Below are 12,343 nucleotides of genomic sequence, written 5' to 3'. Positions count from 1 at the left end.
TTTTTGAATTAAAAAAAAACTTTTTTTTTTTTTTTTTTTTTTTTTTTTTTTTGCGGTACATGGGCCTCTCACTGTTGTGGCCTCTACCATTGCGGAGCACAGGCTCCAGACGCGCAGGCTCAGCGGCCATGGCTCACGGGCCCAGCCGCTCCGCGGCATGTGGGATCTTCCCAGACCGGGGCACGAACCCGTGTCCCCTGCATCGGCAGGCAGACTCTCAACCACTGCACCACCAGGGAAGCCCAGGAAATCTACTTCTTAACCCAATTAATCAACTCTTTTCCTCTACACACCTCAACTCATCTCCCATAAACTCACCACAGAGTGAAATATTGTGCAGACTAAGCAGAAAAAAGGAATTATTCATGGTAGCATTTCAATATTAGAAATGGTAACTTAGAAGACAAAATATAACAGGAAAGTTAAAGTTTTTTTTTAGAAGGTGGGGAGAAGGAAAAGATAAAGTATTATACCCCTACCGCTTTGACAGCAACTAACTCTGCACAGTTTGCATATGTTTTATGTGTCTTGTTAGTCTGCTATTAACCAAAATGCATAGTTACCATAGCAGCTGCCTCTTCATCTTTCCAGATGGATTAAGGGGGGTGGGAATATTGGAGGGAGGAGGCAGGAAGCAATCCAAACAGAAGGGAAAACAACAAGAAAGAAAGAAGCAGAGACAGGGACAGAAAAAGAGGAAAAAAAGAGAACCCCAAAAGCTGCTGGTCTTAAAACCTTCTAAAAAAACAAAAACAAATGTGTAAGTGTGAATATACATATAGTGTATTCAGTAGCAAACAAACAAAAAACAAGGTAGAAATTATGAGTTCTAGTAGTACTAATTAAACAATATTAGTGGTACTCCTCCTGTAGCTTTATGAAACACTGTATCTTTTAGAAGAATTTTTACAATCTTTAGGTTTCCCTCAATGTATCCCAGGCTGAAGCTCTGTCCATCAACTTGGGTGCTATTACAGTCTAATAATACTTAAAAACTAAATACCTGATCACAGCACATATAAAAACAGAAAAATATTTTGAAATGTAACAGTCAGTACACATAATACTAAACTTTATAAGTTTTGAAATATTTACTATCATCGTGGGACTTTTTTTCTTCTTAAAACACTTTAGTTGGAGAAATATTAAGGAAACAAAATATGGTATTCATTGTTCATACTATCTATAACTGATATAAGGACAGTATGCTGCAAAGTACTCCAAAAAACGGTGGGCCAATAATTTATTACAACTGAAGTCTGTTAATCAATTGAATGAGTTTACCAGCTTTTAAAAAGCATACACAGCATGTTTTTAAATGCCTGAAACATGTTTTCTACTACCTGAAAGAATCAGAAAAAGAGATTGAAATGTTGCAACAAGGGGCCTGCAGTGCTTTAAGGAGAATATAGTATCTAATACCCATGAGGTTCAACAGCACAAATTCATTTTCACAAAGAACACTGAAAATCTTGACTCCTCCCCCTATTTGGCTGCCTGGAAAAAGCCACAGTTCCTCTTCACTGATAGAAGGCCCTGCAGGCAAAGGGCTGGCCTTAGCATTTACTATATGAAAGCTGAAAGACAAAATCTCCTAAACTCAGGTCCCTGTTGGTCAACTTCTAAGAGTAAAAGAAGCTATAATAATGAATAATAAAAAGATTGCTGCATTGAGAGTTTATGTATCCTTAAGCCATGGAATAGAAGAATTCCCTTTTCACTACTATATCAACTAAAAAATTCAGGCCAAGAGAACTATAGTATTCCACAGGCCATGTAATACATTCACACTCTACCTATACAAATTCAATGACTGGCTCTTAAGAATTCCAATTTAGGGACTTCCCTGGTGGTCCAGTGGTTAAGAATCTGTCTTGCAATGCAGGGGACGCCAGTTCGATCCCTGGTCAGGGAACTAAGATCCCACATGCTGTGGGGCAACTGAGCCCGTGCACCACAACTACAGAGAAGCCTACATACCACAAAGAAAGATCCCCCATGCCACAACTAAGACCTGCCAATAAATAAATTTTAAAAAAAGAATCCCAATTTAGTTCACTCACTTCAAAAATGAAACTCCCACTGTCACATAGGATAATCATATCTGCCTACCCTTACTGCACAAGGTTTTGGTAAAATTAAAATAAGGGATCTAAAAACTTCAAGTACAGGGACTTTCCTGGTGCTCCACTGGCTAAGACTCCACACTTCCAATGCAGGGGGCCTGGGTTCAATCCCTGATCAGGGAACTAGATTCCATATGCCGCAACTAAGAGAACTGCATGCTGCAACTAAAGATCCCGCATGCCACAACTGAAGATCCTGCATGCCACAACTAAGACCCAGTGCAGCCAAATAAATAAATATTAAAGAAAAAAACTTCAAGTACAAAAGAAAAAAATATAAAGTGCCATCATTACCAAGAACAGGCTTCCATGAATGCCACTTGCATTTCAAAATGTTCTGGGAAGCCATTATGAACTGCAGATCATTGAATCAATAAATTCATCCATTAATCAAATATTTAGTGTTCATTAGCAGAACAGACACAAGTGGAGTACAAGGAGAGGAGAAACAAAATTTATCAGGCATAAATTGTTTGCCAGTCATTGTGCTAGATCCTTAAAAATATTATTTCACTTAATCATTACAATCCTGTCAAAGAATTATTAGTATTTTCACTTTAACAGGAGAGTAAACTCAAGTTCAGAGAAGTTGCAGTGACTAAGTGTCAGTGGCAGAAATAAGACCACAATGTGTTTGTCTCCCAAAATCCACACTTACCACTATAAAGACCTATTCTCAAGTAGTTTACACTCTATTTGAGGGAGATAAATTAACACAAACAGTAACTACAAGGAAAAATACAATAACATACTAAACTGTGTTAGACAATAGCTGCTATATAAGTTTAGTTAAAATTTCTAATTTTTAAAAAGTTCAGACACAGTCTTTAATTTTATTGTAGCACTTGTTACTGTATGTAAATTAATTATATGTTTGCCTCCTCTATCATAATGTATTTCTCAGATATGAGTCATGTCTTTTTTTTTTTAATCTCCAGTATGTGGTCATAGTAGATGGTCAATAACTGTGCTCTTAATAGCAAGTGATCATTGAAAGCTACATATCAAAGAGAAGTAAGGAAACAGTTTTTGCTTATAGAACAGTGAGAATACTGATAAAATAACACTGTTTATTTTACTGAGACTGATCTTACCAGGCTGAAAGGTATGCATTTTGGATAAATCTCTTTCGCGATTCATTATCTTACTCACCTGTAAAACAATCTAGTAAATAAAAAAGATCCAGAGAGGTTAAATAAATTACCAAAAGTGAATGGGTACCACGCAAGTGGTAAATATGGGATTCAAACTAGATATCTGACTACCTAGAATAATGCCACGTAAAAATGGCACTTAAGGATTTCCCTGGTGGTCCAGTGGTTAAGACTCTGTGCTTCCACTGCAGGGAACATGAGTTCAATCCCTGCTTGGGGAAGTTCCGCATGTCGCCACGGTATGGCCAAAAAAAAAAAGGCACTTAAAAAGTCACACATGGAGTTCGTTCATTTATTAAAAAATGTGGAGCCAAAGGTGGTTTAGGGGCACTGGACTGACTCAGAAACTAAAGAAAAGGAGTCCCACCCAAGTGGCCATGTTAATCATCAAAGTAAGGGGCAAAGAGAAGACAAACTTACATAAAGAGAAAGATCAACAGGACTTACTGACGAAAGGAACAAAGATAGATGAGTCAGAAATAACCCAAGATTTCAAATGAATGACTGGAAGAATGGTGGTAGCACTGACAGACACATGTAAATTGAAAACCACCTGTGGGTTTTGGGGTGTTGGGGTGGGGGTGGAGTAGATAAGCTCAGAAATCATAAACATAACATGATAATAAACCTCTAGTATGTGAGTAAAAATATGGCATGAAAGCATGGGTATAAACCTGTAAGCATTACATAGATGTGGGAAACACTGGCTTCTGTATAAACTACAATGCACTAGGTTAAAAGCATTTGCTGTAAAAATACTAGCGAGATTTTTTTTAATATGAAAAATAAAATTTGATTCCTCTTCTCCCTCATCTCCTTTCCTAACTGAAAAATGAACTTCAACAGCCATTAAGTGAATACAAGCTAAGTGGGCATCAAACTGAGTGGTATAAGTGGCAACGATGGCCCAATACAGGCTTTTGGAGTCCAACTGGTGTGAGAAAGGTGTCCCTGAGGGGTAAAAGCCCTGGCATAGAGTTTCAGAGCCCAAGTAGGGTGACAGAAAAAAACCTTTACAAGAGGGTGGCCTGGCATGGGGTTCAACAGCCCTAGTGAAGTGAGGAGAGCTTCTACATGGGGGACTGAAGTGGCCGTGAGCAGGATGATGAGCATGTCCACGTGACCGGGAAGGGCAGGGCAGTGAGGGTTTCCAAAGTGGGCAGAAGAAGACATTCACAGAGTGGAGGGGTAGTGGACAGCACTGAATTCAGACCCAGTGGGGTAAGGGGCAGTGGCCCAGCAAAGAGTTTCAGACTCAGTAGGGAGAGAAGGGTGGAAGGGTTTAGCCCAGTGCAAATAGATCCCAAAAGGGTAAGGAAGGCATCCATAAAGAGTATGGGGTGGGAAATGGAGCGAGAGCTATGTTGGCAATGGGAGATGAGTTATACAGAAAGATCCATCAAATGAGGGGTGGGGAAGGGCTTCCCTGGTAGTACAGTGGTTAAGAATCCGCCTGCCAATGCAGGGGACACGGGTTTGAGCCCTTGTCTGGGAAGATCCCACATGCCATGGAGCAACTAAGCCCGTGTGCCACAACTACTGAGACTGTGCTCTAGAGCCCATGAGACACAAATACTGAGCCCACGTGACACAACTTCTGAAGCCCGCATGCCTAGAGCTCATGCTCTGCAATGAGAAGCCACTGCAATGAGAAGCCTGCACACCGCAACGAAGAGTAGCCCTCACTTGCCACAACTAGAGAAAGCCCGCACACAGCAACAAAGACCAAACGCAGCCAAAAATAAATAAATAAAATAAATAAATTTATTTTTTTAAAAATTAGGTGGGTAGATCAAATATTGAGGATAATAAGAGCAAGGATTCTCATCAGAGAAGAGTTACAAATATAGAAAGGAAGAAAGCCAGAGTGAATACTATGCTGCTGAACTACAACTGAAGATGTTATGAATGCAAAGCTTCGTAACAGAGACAGACAACTTCTAGGTAAGTGATGTATGTATATGTGTGTGTACACATACATACACAAACACACCCCCTGGCTCTATCAACTGGGAGGGTCTGGTAACAGTAACACCTTAATAGCAATGAGTACAGTTAATGATTCCAAATATCACTCTCCACTAAAAGGAACCAGAGCTCCTTAGAACATGGCTAATTCCAGGACTTGGGCAAGTAAAGTTTAAGATGACCTCAGAGTATCATCTTGTGGTACTCAAAAATGGTGAAGACATGGCAAGATGATACAGGGGCCAGTGCAAAAGGTTCTCACAGGCTAATTCTGCGACAAATTGAACATCAGAATAAATAATGATGATAATGGATTATAATACCGGCAGTCAAACTCTAACATGCCCCCTAGTCATCCCCACCTCCTGATATTCATAACACTTGTAAGTAATCCTGTCCCCTTGAGTGTGGGATAGCCTAATACCTTGCTTCTAGGCTATATAAGATTGAAACTTCTATCTTGCTAATAGACTCTACTGCCTTCTTGGCTTGCATGCTTTGATGAAGCAAGGAGTCATACTGGAGAGTTTCACATGGCAAGAAATGAGGGTGGCCTCCAGTCAACAGTCAGCTAGGAAGTGAGTCTCCAATAAGCCTTGAGGAAAGGAATTCTGCCAAAAACCACGTAAACTTGAAGTGGATCTTTCCCCAATCAAGCCTTCAAATGAGACCTCAGCCCTGGCCAGTACCTTCATTATAGTCTTGTAGGAGATCTTAAAGAGGACCCAGGTCAGGCGTGCCCACAAGTGCACACTGTGCAGTATGTATGTGACTAATCAACAGACTGAAAGCGACTGACTGATCATGATGTGCATCTGTTTTCCACATAGTCATCTGTGGACTGGAGAGCTAGCAAGGAAGTTTGCACTTTACAAAAATTACAGTTAATAAACTCTGATAACTGAAATTTGAACCATGTTTTGGGGTACTGGTGTTATTTAACTAAACTGTAGTAACTGAAATTTGTGCGTATCAGAACCATGCAAAGTGAGGACTTCCAGTACATTCAATTTAAATAAAATAGAAGCTCTAAGTAAAAGAACATTAGACCTCAGCTACTACAATAAGGAAGTAGCTGGTATCAAACTTACCCTCCCATCATAGACTGAAAGAAAAAGGGACAAAATACATGAAATGTATATTTGAAAACATTGGTCAACAGGCAGTACCAGACTGTAATCCCTGAAAGACAGGAAATAAATGAGGTGATCCTTAAAACTGTTCAAGTCTTAAACCTCAAAGCACTTTCTAGTCTGTGGCATGAGAAAGGAGACTCCAAGAAGAGCAAAATAGGCCCATTTATTGAGGAAACAGAGAACAGAATGTGAGGAGGCTAAATAGACTAGAATTGGTGAGTCAGAGTATTGGAGAAAGAATTATGCAGAAAAAAGCTCTAGATAACTGAACAGGGGACTCCTTAAGTCTATTCCTAAACACTAAGTCCTGTCTGCATAAGGTGAAACTCCATAAGGCCAGGCAAAAAACCATGAAGGAGCTATAAGCTCAACAGCTCCTAGAACCCACACAGAGCTGGGGAACTTTTCTGTTCTGACCAGCCAGATTGCAGAAGCCTAACTGAACATGTAGGACATTGAGTAGGAGCCCCAGAAAGCTCACACCTCACTTGTAGGGATAAACTACACTAGTATAAAGGTTACACTAAACCTATCCTAATAAAGCTTAAAATCAAGTCACAGCAGCATCAAACTGCAAGAAGCTTAACTACTGGCCAAAATAAACTCAACACATTCTTTTAAAAAGACAACAAAATACAAACACTGAATCATGTAGCATTCATAATGTCTAATCTAAACTTACTAGATGAGGGAATTCCCTGGCGGTCCAATGGGTAGGACTCGGGTGTTTCCACCATGGGCCTGGGTTCAATCCCTGGCTGGGGAACTAAGATCCTTCAAGCCTCACAGCGTGGCCAAAAAATAATAATAATAAAAATAAAATAGGGCTTCCCTGGTGGCACAGTGGTTGAGAGTCCGCCTGCCGATGCAGGGGACACGGGTTCGTGCCCCGGTCTGGGAAGATCCCACATGCCGCAGAGTGGCTAGGCCTGTGAGCCATGGCTGCTGGGCCTGCACCTCCAGAGCCTGTGCTCCGCAACGGGAGAGACCACAACAGTGAGAGGCCCACGTACCACACACACACACAAAAATAAAAAGTAAAAATAATAAGTAAAATAAAATTACTAGATGAGACAAGAAGCATTAAAATGTGTCCCATAATCAGGAGGAATATCAGTCAATAGAAGCAGATCCAGAAATGACAGAGATAATGAAATTAGCAGGCTGGGCTTCCCTGGTGGCACAGTGGTTAAGAACCCACCTGCCAACGCAGGGGACATGGGTTCGAGCCCTGGTCCGGGAAGATCCCACATGCCGCGGACCAACTAAGCCCGTGCACCACAACTACTGAGCCTGCGCTCTAGAGCCCATGAGCCACAACTACTGAGCCAGCGTGCCACAACTACTGAAGCCTGCACACCTAGAGCCCGTGCTCCGCAACAAGAGAAGCCACCACAATGAGAAGCCTGCTCACCACAATGAAGAGTAGCCCCCGGCAAGAAGGAGGGATCAATAAGCCGTCTTCTCAGCTCTGCAGGAAGGCAAGCCCTCCCTCCCCGACCCTAGTCCCACCATCACTAACTGGAAACCTGGTCTCAGGCTAGGAACCCCCCCAGCCCCATCTTCACATTTCTCTGTCTATCCCAGAACCTCAGGAGCCTGCTCACTCTGACCAGCTAGCTCCACACGGGTGTGCGCAGGCAAGCAGGATGAGAAAGACGTGTGTGATTATATCACACAGGTGGACACCTCTATCGAGGTCCATTGGTTTAAAGGGACAAGGAAGGAGGAGGAGGGAGGAGACTGTCACCCCCTCCCAGAAATAAAGTTTGTACCTTTGAGATTCCTTTTCACCCTTGAAGTCAAACTAATAGTTTGGAGTACGGAGGTGTTTGCTGCTTTTCTTTGGTATTTTTTCTAATGCAATAAACTCATTTCTGTCTGCGGAAAAAAAAAGAGTAGCCCCCGCTCACTGAAACTAGAGAAAGCCTGCACGCAGCAACGAAGACCCAATGCAGCCAAAAATAAATAAATAAACATTTAAAAAAATTTTTTTTAAATTAAAAAAAATGAAATTAGCAGGCCAAAACATTAAAATAGCTATTCTAACATTAGCTAGTCTAACAACAGCTATTCTATGATTCTAGAATCGTAGGATACAAAAAAGGAATGAAATAAAACTTCCAGAAAAGGAAAATACAATGTCTGAAATAGTAATTTCATGAGACGGGATTAACAGCTAACTACAACAATGTAGAAGAATAGATCAGTAAATCTGAAGAAATAGCAATATGCAAAATAATGCACTACGAGAAAAAGGACTGGAAAAAATTGAATCATGCCTCAGTGACCCATGAGAAATAAGCAAGCGGTCCAACAAATGTATAATTTGGTATCCCATTAAGAAAACCAGGAGAGTGAGTGGAGAGAAAGCATATATTTTCCAAATATATTTGGAAATAACAGATACAATCCACACAAAAATTTTTTTTTAATATTTATTTGGTTGCACCGGGTCTCAGTTGTGGCAGACAGGCTCCTTAGTTGCAGCTCGCCAGCTCCTTAGTTGTGGCATGCAAACTCTTAGTTGCTGCATGCATGTGGGATCTAGTTCCCTGACGAGGGATCAAACCTGGGCCCCCTGAATTGGGAGAGCAGAGTCTTATCCACTGCACCACCAGGGAAGTCCCCCACACAAAAATATTAAAAGTTCCAGAAATACAAATATGTGGGTAAATATCTTTAAATCTTTCTCATTTAAAAAAAAATGTTAGGGCTTCCCTGGTGGCTCAGTGGTTGAGAGTCCGCCTGCTGGTGCAGGGGACACTGGTTTGTGCCCCGGTCCGGGAAGATTTCACATGCCGTGAAGCGGCTGGGCCCATGAGCCATGGCCGCTGAGCCTGCACGTCTGGAGCCTGTGCTCCGCAACGGGAGAGGCCACAACAGTGAGAGGCCCACGTACTGCAAAAAAAAAAAAAAAAAAAGGACAAAGGACTTGAATAAGACATTTCTCCAAAGAAAATACACAAATTGACAAAAAAAAAAAACACTGACTCAACATCATTAGTCATTAGGAAAATAAAAGTCAAAACCACGAGATGCCCTTCACACCCGCTAGGATGGCAACAGAAAACAAAAACAAAAAAAACCCAGAGCTATCTAGATACCTCAGGAAAAAAGCATGCCAGGAGATCCAGATAGACTGGAAGTATCTTTATCATTGAAGTCCTACCCAGTCTCAAAAGCTTTTGAAGCTACAATTAAAAACAAAACAAAACAAGACCAGAAAATAACAAGTTATGGTGAGGATGTGGAGAAACTGAAACCCTCATACACTGCTAGTGGGAATATGAAAAGTTCAGCCACTGTAGAAAGCAGCTTGGCAGTTCCTCAAAAAGTTAAATATAGAATTACCATGTGACCACTTCTAGCAGTTCCACTCCTGGGTATATTCCCCAAAGAAGTGAAAATACTCAAATATATGTACAGACATGTTCACAGCAACCTTATTCACAATAACCAAAAGGCAGAAACAGCCTATATGTTCACCAACAAATGAACAGATAAATGAATTGTGGTATATACACACAATGGGATATTATTCAGCCATAAAAATGAAGTACTGATACAAGGTGAGCCTCAAAAACATTATGCTAATTAAAAGAAGCTATATACAAAAGATCACATATTTTATGATTCCATTTATATAAAATATCCCGAATAGGTGAATGCAGATTAGTGATTGCCAGGGCCTGGAGGAAGGGGGAAATGGACAGAAACTGCTTAATGAATAAGTTTTACTTGGATTGACGGAAACGTTTTGGAACTAGATAGAGGTGATGATTGCATAACATTGTGAATGTACTAAATGACCCTATACTGTTTGCTTTTAAACGGTTAATTTTACGTTATGTGAATTTCACCTCAATAATTTTTATTTTGGCCATGCCATGCAACTTGCGGGATCTTAGTTCCTTGACCAGGGATCAAACCTGGGCCCTGGCAGTGAAAGCACCGAGTCCTAACCACTGAACTGCCAGGGATTTCCCTCAGTAAATATTTCTAAATGCATATTGTACTCTCTAGAGCAACCACTAAAACAAAACAAAAGTACCTATTAATCCAACAGAGGAGATAAAATGGAATACAAAAAATAAATAATCCAGGATTTCCCTGATCGTGCAGTGGTTAAGAATCCACCTGCCAATGCAGCAGACATGGGTTCGAGCCCCGGTCCAGGAAGATCCCACATGCCTCGGAGCAACTAAGCCCATGCACCACAACTAGTGAGCCTGCACTCTAGAGCTCGAGAGCCACTACTGAAGCCCACGTGCCTAGAGGCTGCGCTCCGCAACAAGTGAAGCCACCACAATGAGAAGCACGCACACTGCAACAAAGAGTAGCCCCCGCTCATCACAACTAGAGAAAGCCCGCATGCAGCAATGAAGACCCAACGCAGCCAAAAATAAATAAATTTATTTAATTATTTAAAAATAAATAAATAGTATAAAAACGTTCCAATAACTCAGGGCAAACATTCTTGAAAGAAATGGAAAGATAGAAAGTATTAGCTAAGAAATAACGGATATATATAAGAACCAAGTGGAAATATAAGAACTGAAAATAACTGAAATTTTTAAACTCATTGGACAGTCTCAGTAGCAGAATGGAGATTAGCAGACCAATATTCCTCATGAATATATAAGCAAAAGTCCTAAACTAAATACTAGCAAATAAAACCCAGCAACATATAAAAAGGATTATAAAACATGACCAAGTGGGATTTATCCCAGGTATACAAGGTGGCTGCCTTGAGCACTAAAGGTGTTCCAATGCCTGGCTCCATGTCTTTGTGGTGCCTGACATCTTCCCCTTTAGTTCCATGAGCTATCTCTGTACCCTTAAAATAGGTGCTCCTTCTTGCTTAAGGCGGAAATGAGACAATTTTTAACTTGAAATCAAAAGTATTCAATTAAGAAAAAAGTGTAATTCTGAAATGAGTATTATCCCCAGAGTAGATACCATGGGAAGCTACACTTATTCCAACAATGTCATCAATGCTCAAAAAAAAAAATTTTTTTAATTTAAGCATTCCAAAATGAAACTGGATTAATGTTATGAAAAGCAAGTGAGTCCCTGCCTTAAAGGAAATTATAATCTAGTAGAAAATTTAGATTTAAAGGCTCAGCCAACTTTAAACATTTATAACACTTATAAACATTGAAAAACACTAGATAAATTAGAATTTAAATATTACTAGTTTGATATCATTATTGTTAGCCCATATAAACTCACACTTTTCTTATAATCTTTGGATGCCTAGTCCACTGCCTAGTCCAGCAGAAGTATTCAAGAAATCCCTGGTGAAGTGAACTGTTGAATTATCATAACAACTGAGAATAGGTGTGACACTAATCCAGGAGTTAAGACACTAATCCAGGACAAGGTGCAGACTTGTACTCAAACCAACTGTAAGATCTTGAGCAGTTTCACTTAATTTCCATGTGCCTCAGCTTCTCCACTGGTAAAATGGAGTAGATTAAAATATTTCTAACAACATCTTGCAGCAATAAAATTCCATAATTCTATGATTTAAGTCTATCTTTAACACATCTAATATGGATTTTTTTAACAGTAATTATTAGTTTCACTACAAAATCTAGCCTAAAGGGATGGAAATCCCTTTAAACGATAAGGTGAAGGGGGAGAGGAGGAAGCAGCTCCTGATGCTTATTTAGAACTGTTAGGATTCAAACCTGGCTGCCTTCTAAAATTTTATTCATTATTATTTATTAAGTATGCAATTAGTCAAATATAACACTCTGATAAACTAGAATTTTGCACAAATGCTTTAAAATTCTAATAACTATGCATAAGTAGTAAATTATTCTTACTTGAATTCCTACTGCTGTGTAACGCAGGGTTACGAAATACATAATTACATAAGAGAGCCAGCCAACTTCCAAAGGACCCATTCCAGTGAATTGTGTAAATAATATGCTTTAAAAAAACATAACCT

At 40.1% G+C, this 12,343-nt stretch overlaps 1 protein-coding gene across 8 annotated transcripts in view; it reads right to left on the bottom strand.

Annotated features, from left to right (window-relative positions):
* Positions 1–12,343, bottom strand: part of BTRC (beta-transducin repeat containing E3 ubiquitin protein ligase) — a 179,474-nt gene that overhangs the window by 126,997 nt on the left and 40,134 nt on the right. The window lies entirely within an intron of this gene.

Source organism: Neophocaena asiaeorientalis, unplaced genomic scaffold, assembly GCF_003031525.2.
Source record: "Neophocaena asiaeorientalis asiaeorientalis breed wild unplaced genomic scaffold, Neophocaena_asiaeorientalis_V1.1 scaffold240, whole genome shotgun sequence".
NCBI lineage: Eukaryota > Metazoa > Chordata > Mammalia > Artiodactyla > Phocoenidae > Neophocaena > Neophocaena asiaeorientalis.
Note: the sequence above shows the minus strand (reverse complement) of the source record. Positions and strands in the feature narration are given on the sequence as shown.